Genomic DNA, 11608 nt, shown 5'->3' with positions numbered 1-11608 from the left:
TCCCTGTGACTAAATTTTGCTTGTAATACATTTAATTAATACAAGCCATTCTGCTCGCGGTCCCCGCAATGATTGTGGGACCCCTGGCCAAATGGCTATGGTACCGTTAAGATGGCTCTGTTGCTCTCGCTTGTCAAGTACAAACAACAACATATTGCAATACAGATACATCCATGTATTTCACAAGAGAGGGTATGCCTCTTCCTAACAAGTAAATGAATAGTTTTTATTAAGTTTCCGGGCATAAGCAAATATTTTTTAATTTAATGCTGCAGTAGTTTCTTTATTTTTGTACGTTTACAACTTCTGTTGTAAAAATAGATATTATGTCCAGGGAGTATTCTGCAAACGCCCAATACCCCTAACCCTTTCCAAATTTTCTTACATATACCCCTGGGCATAAAAATAGTGTTTTCTTTGAGTTTATGTAAAAATGAATATCATTATTCTGGTTGCACATCCTCTTTTATTTTGAACACCCAACTATGTAAATGTTCCAGGCGTTTTACTGATTATGTCATGTGATACTACCGTGAATACCGAGATGGTATCAAATTAATCAATCTAAGTGCGACTTTTTTGCATATCCTTTCTCTTATTATAGCCATATTAAAAATACAAAACCAGAGGACAAACTTTGCCCTCTCCTGTGATAAATCCCGTGGATGTATTTTTTAAATTCAAATCACGAAAACCGAATGTACTGAATAGGTGGCTGCTAATGAAGGTTTGTTTTCTAACTCGAATAATCCAATGGAAAATATTTCATCTATATCATCAGTTCCTTAAGATTTGTGATCGTCTGATCATCATTTCATTTTGTCTGCTGTCGATAATGATTTCAAGCTGATTATACCTTTCGTAAGTAGCTACCTACGACGTTTCCACTAGCGTACATAGTTTTTTCTGATCTGAATTCCTTTCAAAAAGATGCAGCTGTTAAGAAATCTTTACACCAACGAATTCGTATCAATCTGCATTTCATTATGTCTTACAAATATAAACTTATGAAAATATGGACTTCACCATTGCATTTCTCATGAAATTCTAGCCCAATTTGATATTTTACATGACCCCTTTCCTATTCAAAAAAGTCGAGCAAGATATGGCCGATTTCAACATGGCGGCCATGATAAACATATCCTGAAATAGATGTCCACTTCCTCCTGGTGTCGGTTAATGTGTTTGTGTTTTTCATCCTTTTACCCGTTTTACAAATAAAAATAAATTTTCAAACTTGAAACATATTGTTATGGCTTATTCTGATCAATCAGGTCTTTGGCCACTGCGGTCGTCTTTATGGAGGGAAGCACTTTAAATTTGCTCACGTTTGTTTCTTGATATTCTACACTTTTCTGCGAAGTTTGGGCAAGAAACTAGATTTCAACATCGATAGGTTTACTTGTAAGACAAGAAAACTATAAAATACTGGTACAGCGCCTTCTTGAAAAATTGCGAAGCACAAAGGTGAAAAATGTATTTTAAAATTCATTCCTGTCTGAATTTCCGTATTTGAGTTATTTCTCTGAAAAATTAGCAATGAACAGGGTGAGCGTTTTCACTAGAACATTTTGCAGATGGAAAAACATTATAAAGGGAAATGGGTATAACCACTAGACCCAGCAGGGAGAGCGTAGGGTGTCCACATGAAACCTCCTTGATTACAAATATTAATTGCATGGAGACTGTTAGTGCCAGAGAATAACGGTTTGCGGCATCTTGTAGAGCAACTCAAACAGTTTTTTGTTGTTGATTGTTAATTGTTATTTGTTCCAGGTGTTCAGTAACAAGGATTATATGAATTTTTGTTATTTGTTGCAGGGGTTCATGAACAAAAATGACAACAGCACAAGAGAGAGCACAGTATGTGGTGTGGTTGGCTGAGACTAAGTCACCAATTACCGTACAAAGCAACTTCAGACGAAAGTACCAACGATACCCACCTGACGTCAAGACCATTAAAACATAATTTGAAAAGTTTTTAGCCATGGGGCATGTCAACCGACAGCCTGGCTCAGGCAAAGCAGGAACGTCTGAAGAAACTTTGCATGAGGTCAGGGAGGCCTTCACTAGAAACTCAACAAATTCAGTTCACAGAGCGTCACGTGAGCTGAACATCCCACGTCAACGGCCCATAAGGTGCTCCATAAAAGACTGCGTTTGTATGCACGTAAGGTGCAAATCGTTTAGGCGCTACCGCCCGATGTCATACCAAAACAAACCAGGTTTGCAATGGAGATTCTGGAACGGATCAAGGATGATCCCAATTACTTAGGGAGGATGATTTTCAGTGATGAGGCAACCTTCCATACATCGGGCGAGGTGAATCGTCACAATGTGCGCATTTGAGGTTCTGAGCCCCCATACCTTATTCGTGAATATGTCAGAAGTAGCGAGAAAGTGAATGTGTGATGTGCTTTGTGACGCGACAGAATTATCGGACCATTTTTCTTCATTGAGCACACAACCACTGGTCCCGTTTATCCTTACATGCTTGGAACACTTTGTTTTTCCACAGTTACTCCCTTTGCAATTTGATTGATAACCACTTGGGCAACGCCTTACAGAGAAGAAACTGACGGACGTACAACAATAAAAAGTAACATTTTATTTTTCATTGAAAGAGAAAGGTAGTTTGGTTCTCAAAGTTTTAAATCTATTTTCATAATACAAGACTGCGGCACTCAGTAAAGAACTTTTTCCTAGGCTGCCGGTCAGTCTGTTAAATCTTAACTTTTCTAGCCCATCTAAAATTTCAATGACTTATGAGCAATAAATCCATGTTATTGACACCCACGCTAATATGATTTTGCAAAGTATACAACGATAGTTTAACCCAGTTTCTTTCGTTTACTATTTCTCTAGCTCATTTCTCTTATCATGCTGCAATTAGAAGACTGGTAGTACAGTCTTGTTCAAGCTCACCCCAGCTACTTTTTAGATACAACTAAGAGTAAGAGATTTAATTAACTTTATTTTTGCTGCTTAAGATGTTTATTTCGTCTTAAACTGAGACGAATACGAAGTCAATGAGGCGACCAAGATTTTTCAGGACTACTAATTAACAGTCATTTCTTTTAACTATTTACTATTAGGTTGATGTGGATGAAATCTCCAGCCTATCATGAGCCATTTCCAAAGGTAGAAAAAAGAGAAAAGAAAAGAAAAATGACAAATACAACACCAGGTTAACCAAAATAGTTGTCGCCTGCAACTATTTCTTTTCATCATTCCGTTCATTTGAAGTCGGCGATACGGAAAAAGTTCTAAATCACACATTTCACTGTAAAATCATCACAATACATCTTTCCTCTCAATAAGTGCTTCAGATACTGGAAGAGGTGATAGTGAGTATACGTATATTTACGGTATATTTCACGTTATTTCCCACGTATAAGCGTCAAACAAAACATCGGAATATACGTTATTTTGAACGCAAAGGGATGTGGTGTTGGTGGTTTCTAAAACATCCGCCGAAGTATTCCGTGTCCACTGTTGTCAAGAATTAAATTTTGCCTAATTTGAACCCATCTTGAATCAGACAATTCTGTTGAGAGTGTGTCTGAGAATTATACCCTGTTGAGAATCCCTTGCATATCCATTTACATTGATGAAATATGCAGTTCTGGATTATGTATGTGTGACTTCTTTTGCACTGAAATGGACCGCCACCTCATGGTTTCTCGAATTCGAAATAGTGCGTATTGAAACAATTCCCAACTGAAAATATTCTGCAATTTTGGACAGCCTAAACTATGCATTTTCTCTCACAGATTCATATGAACTTTCTCTCTTTTTTTAATGTGAAAAATCACCTTTTACTATATACTGTCGGTGCAATGTATTAACATCCTATATACCAACACGTACATCTATGATCATAATTTATTAGAGAAGTATGCTATTTTTGCAACATAAACAGATTACCATTACCTTTCATTTATGGCAGAATGGTTCTGTTTCGATCTTACATACAGTTAAGTCGCAGTGATTACTGTTCTTGAAAAGCCGACGTTTATCTTTAGCTGTCTGTTGGCTCTCAAGAACACAATCTAGTACTGATTACAAACCAAATTATTGGAAACGGGCCGCAGAACTGGTGACAGAGACCACATCCTATTTGACACTCTACTCTATCTGTAAAGAGAGTAGCTCAAACTATTTTCCAAGATCCAAACTCGAGCTTACTTTACAAAAACTAGATTACTTGTTAAAATACGGGACCTTAGCAGTACTTTTTTCTGCCCTTCTATTTTTTTTTCATATTATTTTCACAGCATTGGCTTAGAAATATACATGTTTTGCTATACTCGCTTATTTTACATTGAAGTGACTAGTGCTCCGTTTAAAATATTTAAAATATGGAAAACGAATTGGATCCGAGTAGCGTTTGCCTACAACTAGAAACTTGACTTTGTGAAATAAGTTATTTTGTTTTATCAAAAAAAAAAAAAAATGAAGTTGACTTCATCGTGCTTAATTCCAATTATTCGTTTCTTCAATCCATTACGGATTCAAAATTTAATAATAATAATAATAATAATAATAATAATAATAATAATAATAATAAAACTCTATATGGACACATTCGAAAACAGATACCAGCTTAAACAATCTGTAGAATGCCAAAAGTAAAACTTTTTAAAAATAGAATTGTTGTTACTCTTTTCCTTATCTTGCTTTTCATCATCATGTGTGTTTCACCCGTATCTCTGCAAGAAGTTCATAAGTCGAATGCTGGACCGTGTGCTTCAATATATCTTAATGAGCTTGTAAGTAATAGGAATCGCAATCTACTGCGAACTATTTAAACCAATTCACGAATGATTTATTTTCTCATAAGAAGTAGCACTTTCACAATTTGGCTTTTTACCCCACTATTTTGTGTATATAAATATAGATCAAGCACATAAAGGTACTGATATAGTAACGAGTTATTGTGTTATATGCGAACGCCAAAGGAAGCATTTATGCAGCCAGATTGGTCAATAATTTTTGTTTTATCTTGATGTCAAGAATCACCTCGGTGTTATTTTGAATAGTTTAGCGAATGAACTTGTAAATAACCTGCAGAAATTTGATATTAACACCCAATAATAATATTAATGTAAATCATAACACAAATAATAGTAAACAGGAAACGGAATGCGTTGCTTGACTGAGTAGGGTGAATAGTCGTCTATATAAGAAGACGAAAAGGAATTTACTGGCATACTTAGTAAACAAAGACAGAAAATGGTTTTAACTGCGTATGGCCATATACTAAATAATAAACTTGGGAGTGGGCTGTGTAGTGAAATTGTGAAGATTTTAGGATTTCAGAGGAATACCCTGAAGAAAGTAGCACATAGGGGAACCAGAAAGACTGCAAAGAAATGTGAAAATAAGATGATACATTTTTTGAAAATTGATAATGTTACGTGCGATTTAGTCCGTAAGATATTTATAAATTCTGCAGTGAGAGCACATCACCTACTTTAAACGAAGTTGTGAATCATCTCCGTAAGATATGAGACTTTCATTATAGGCATGTCACATGTACGGACTTTAAAGAAAATAGGTTTCAAATAGCAAGCGCTTAATAAGAGGAGGGTGATGATGGAATTAAGTAGGATCGTTGATTGGGGATACATGTATCTGAGCAAGTTAAGACAATTCTACAGTGACAATGGGAAACTAATAGATTTAGATGAAACATGGTACACTACCTACGATGTTTTAAGGAGTGTTGGGTGATAGTTCTTGCTCTTGCACACTAAACGCTCCCGTATCTAAGGGCAAAAGAATAACGGTATTGATGACGGGGAGGTAAGAGACTATTTTTGTCAGCGAAAAATATTGGCGATGCAGTGGTTGACAGTCACGAGATATGAATTCTGCGGTATTCCAGAAATGGTTCTCAGAGCCTCTTTTGGCTAATTTACCAACAAATGAAAAGTGCGTGATTGTTTTATACGACATCGCCCATCACTCACGCCTCAAGTCGAAGATGCCGATCGCGTCAATAAATGTAAAAGACATTGTTCATTACATGCATGTTAAAAACATCCCAGTGTTTGATGAAGGCTATCCAACTGGATGAATTTAAAAATGCAAACATAAGTGAAGCCTATGTAATTGGCGGTATCTCGTGCGACTATGGTCATTACGTTTTGAGACTTCCGCCTTCTCATTGGTGTCTTAACCTGATCGAAATGATTTGGTCGAAGCTCAAATGAGACATTAGGAAGAAAAATGAAACATCTTCATTAATGCAAGTGTTTGCAAGGTGTTAAGAGAGTATAGTGAATTGATAGGTACAAATGTGTGGAAGAAATGTATTGTCCACGTAAAGAAAATCGAAAATAGCTACCTTACGCATGACTACAATCCGACGACTATACACTTATTATTCATATACTCTCCAACAATGACATGAAAACTTAAGAAGAGGACACATTAGACTTCACATTTAGAAGTGTCCAATATCCGAAGTTAATATAATAATAATAATAATAATAATAATAATAATAATAATAATAATAATAATAATAATAATAATAATAATAGTAATAATAATAATAATAATAATAACAATAATAATAATAATAATAATCACCATTATTATGAAAGTCCCTGTGTGAACAATACATTTTCACACTTCTATCTCATTCTTCTTCTTTAATAGTACAGTGTTTACTTCGGGTTCCGGAGATCTCTGCTTCAATACCAGAGTATATCAGTTTATTGTGGACGAAATCGTACTCGTGGTTTTCAAGAGAATCTACCTTTTCCTATCATGTTCTTGTGCTATCAATTGAAACGAAATCTTCAGTTTAACGTTCCACTTAATTCAAACGAAGGCTGACGAAGACAGGTGATTATGAAAGTGAATGATGAAAGAAGTGGTAAAACGAGACTCCTATATAAACAAGGGCAAAAATTAGGAAGTAACTACTGCTGATACCCACATAAGCACAGAGATCTGTTATTCACAAGTTGTGCTAACTACAAATTTAAACAAAAATTATAGATTTGCATTTTTTCCTTTTTATAAGAAATTCTTGTTCCCGAGACCAGCCTCCTTGTTCTTTGAGTGCCTAACGTTTGTTCCATATTAGGCATATTATTCGGAGGAGGGCGCGATGGCTCAGTACTAGAGCGTTCACCTCCGGTGCTTGGGCTCCCAGGTTCGATCCCAGCTCGCACTGTGTGGACTTTATGGTGGACAAACACCGTGTTCGTGGGTTTTCTCGGGCTTCTCCCGTTTCCTCCCACTTTCTTCTTTCCACCATTTCATTCATTTCTCATAATCACCGTCTCCTTTAGCCTAACCGACATAACCGTGGGACGTACAACTGAAAAATTTCATTTCATTTCATTTCCATATTATTCGGAAGAAAGAACAGACACAGTAAGTACTAAGACGTTGCAACACACCAAATGCGGTCAAAACAAGTATGGAGGGAGCAAGGGATGCTGTTGTGAAAACCAGTATGGAAACTTGAAAGAAATTTGCCAAACGGCTCTCTTGTTGAAAGAACACACTAATGTACTGATTACAATTGTCAATTTTATGGACAGGAATGTTTCAATAACCACACTAATCCACCAGTTTGCAAAATAGTGAAGCAATGCCAAATATACCGAATATACTCTTTTGTATATAGAGAATATCGTATCCACGATTGTACAGAGACATTCTGTAATGCAAATAAGAAGATTGCTCTAGTTGGACATTAATGTTTTACGTTTGCTGATCAGCAATGTTTGAAGTCTGGTGTTACCTCTGTGTTACGTGCAAGGAAACTTATGTTTGTTTTCTACGAAATCGAAGCGACGCAGGGCAGGAAAATTGTTGAGAATATATTAAGACAGTGTGCATTTTAGATGTTTTACAAGAAAGCTATTACAGCTGCCTGAAAACTAGTGATAGTTTACCTTCTTGTAATACATGTGGTTAGCTCCGAAGATATCATCGATAGTCATGATACAATTAATTATTTTCTCGCCTACTTGCGAGAACGACGTCCAAATATAAACAGAACCAAATGATTTACACAACGCCAAGGCTATGATTGAAATTTTGTAGTGAAAGCTATGAATGGTAACATTCTGTCATTATGAATGGATCCAAAATTAAAGTTTGATGAAAACCTATCTTTTGTCAACTCCTCGAATTTTCTTTCTTTTATTTTGAGCAAATTACCCAAAAAAATAATTTTGCCAGCAACCAAGCACATCTCTAGCACATCTTCAATATCATACAAATGCAAACGTAAATTGGACAATTTCTGAAATGAAGTTTCATAGCGCAAGCGAAATATCGTTCGAAGGTAGGAGCTGTGGCACAACGAACGTCAAGACGAAATATTTCATCTCCAGAAGGTAATTATGAAATACTGTTTCCAATATGTAAATGTAGTTCTCTAGGTATATATTTTTTATGATTAGGTTCGAAGACAAAAAATCCATTCCTTGAAAATATCACAATCGCCAGAGCTTGTAATTTTGCGATCAGAAGAAATTTTCTGAAGCCCAATGAAACCGGAATTTTAACGACAAATGGCTATGGATAGCAGAATAGATAACACATAGCTGCAATACGATGGTTGGTGTACCTCAAGGAAAGGGAAGGGAAGCAAATGCTGCGTGTCTGAAAAAATGTTTATTGGTTGAATTCCCAGTCGACGGATACAACAGAAGAACACATCTACGAGTTCGAATGGTGCTTTATTTCTTGGTTGTCTCGTGCGTTACAAAACAGGACTTAAGCAACTTATCTTTTCGAATGCAGAAAAAACAGAATTCAGTATGAACACACGCAACGAAAAATTAGAATACTACAAGAATTATTCTATCACGTGTATGAAATAAGGTAGTGTAAGTTTGAATAAGTCTTAGAGACGAATCTAGCGTATGGTAAAGAAGAATTCAACGTTCAAGCCTCAAGAGTTGTACAGAAACTAATATTATCAGATATTGAAGTCATCAGGGTCATTCCAGTAAATGCCTCGATGGTTTATACATACTGTGAGTTGCAATGAATATACGCCTGAAATCCAGAATCATAATACAAATATCTTTTTCCGAATGTCTAAAACATTCCATACACTGCTGGAATTATACAAATACCTTGAAAATCTGCAAAAACGAGTGTTATACTACAACATAGACTCTGTGAAATTTATCCATAGAACCTTAACCAACAATTGAATCGTCGACAGACTTGGAATCCATATCTGACGAAACGGAAGCTTACATAAAACACACTTATATCAAAAGTTAATTTAGTCAGAAACCAAAAATTATCCTCAAAAACATGCCAGATAATATTATTCGCCCTAAAATATCAGGCGGGAATTTTTACACAATGAAGCAAATTATTTTAGATCAATGCTAAGACCAAGTCCAAATCACAATTTAACACAAAACATGCCACACGAATGACCATGAATGACGAGCACCATAACAAGAAAGGAAAGTATAACATCAATTACACCAAGCAACGCTTTGATGGTGATACATACTAAACCAGTTCCATATGGAATGCTTGGATGCAAAGTGACCTAAGTCCGAAGAATTGAAACGTGGTTTAATTACGTTCACACAATTCTATATAGGTATCTTTTAAAAATATGTTTGTAAACAGTAAACTCTAAGACTATAAACTACAGAATTATTGTTTTATTTCCCAGCAGAACGGAAATATGATCATTTATGCTGTATTGAACTAAATGTATCCTCTCCTGCAAAATTTTGATTTTGGTATAACAAATGGCATATATGGTTATTATTAAAATGAAGATTAGAGCGAATAGAAAAGTAACCGATAGGTCCATTACCAAACATCCCCTATCCCTATGCTGACAACTAGTCAAAAATCAAAGGGAAAGAATTGTTGAAACTCTGAACGAAATTCCAGTAAGAAGGTGAAATGAGGATGTTGTATTCAAGCCTTCAAGGAGATACTACGTCAATAACTAAAGCTTGCACAGTGTCATAGGTCGAAAGCAGCATCAATATCATTCACAGGTTAATATATTTTAATAAAACGTTTGCGTAAATAAATTCTAACTGATTCCTATACCATTCTGCAAGGTTAACTAATGAAACTTCTTTATCTTTTAGTTTTAGTCTTCGAGCTGATACAACACTCCATTCTTCTAATATCCTGTTTAATATGTATTTAGTATATCATAGACAATTTTTAAACAAAAAGATTTATACATGTTAAGATTTTTAAGAAATAACACTGAAACATATCAATCCTTGTGTTTTATTTCCCTAACCACCATTATTATATTCTAAATACATTGCAGTCATGAATCAATAACAATTAGCAAAAGAGATTTTATTAGTCTGTAAATATGTTTCGTAAAATATTTTTTAAAGAATTTTGTTTTAATTTTCTATGCTAATTTTTAGTCAATGAATTATTTCTTATTTCGTAAAGAATTTTGATCTTTGGAATATTTTGGTTTGATTTATTATGATTCGTACAAATGTTTACCAAAAATTTCGTTCACTGAAAAAGTTATTTCATCATTTAAAAAAAAATGTTGTTTAGAAACTTTTATGATACTTTTGCCATGAACAAAATCTTTTCATCACTATAAATATTTTTAGTACCAGTATGACATTATTTAAATTTAGTCTCGAGAAAGTGTTTAAATTTTAAAAAAATATTAGTCAGAACTTTTTAGTTTTTAGTTTGAAATTTTTTTGTTTTTTCTAGAGAGAAATCTTTTTCCTCAAAAATGTTTAACTTTGCAGAAACATTAGGTTTTTTGTATTAACTCTAAAGTTTGTTATTCGCTGAAAAAATGTCTTTTTAAATTTATTAAAAATACGTTTTGTTCGCTAGAAGTGTTTCTATCACTAATTGTTTAGTTTGAAAATGTTTGTTTAAGTATTTTCACACACCGATATTTTCGCACTGAAAATATCTTAATTTGAAAAATTTTCTTTGGAAGAGTTTCACTGAATTTTTAACTTAGAGAAAAGTTTGTCGCTCATTGAAAAATTGGTTTAGTTAAAATCTTACTAGGTTAACAAAAACAATCGTTTTTAGAGATAGAGAACAGTTTACGTAAAATAAATTTGGCAACACTATAATTAAACACTTAACATTTTCATCAACTAAGAGTTTATTTGATTAAACTAAGTGTTTATTTGATTAAATAAAGGCTTAATGAAAAATTCCTCAAAATATTCAGTCTTTCTCAGTTCGTTGTAATAACTCAGTGTTGTTTCATTCAATGAGAGTGATTAACTAATAGAGTTTAGAAAGTCATTTAAGGATTATTACACTCAACCAATCAGATATTAGCAAGGAATAACTCCCACCAATACGAATTCGGTATAGTGGACAAATTAAATATTCAAAATTCAGCAAAGATGAAACAACAGAAAATGGGACGTTATATCAAACAATCTATTAACGTCATAACGGCCAAACTTCAGGAGAAAATGAAATGAAATGCAATCTTACAATTATACATTTTAGGCTAAGAAAGGCGGGAAACGTCAGGATAGAATACCTGGCAAAGTAAATTGTATCTTGCAAAATCTGGTTCCAAGGGTATATTGAGACATATGTAAAACTTAACGTACCTCTTAACAAAGC

This window comes from Thermobia domestica, chromosome 3 (assembly GCF_964235325.1).
Source record: "Thermobia domestica chromosome 3, izTheDome1.hap1.1, whole genome shotgun sequence".
NCBI lineage: Eukaryota > Metazoa > Arthropoda > Insecta > Zygentoma > Lepismatidae > Thermobia > Thermobia domestica.
The sequence above is the reverse complement of the archived record's forward strand: the minus strand, read 5'-3'. Positions refer to the sequence as shown.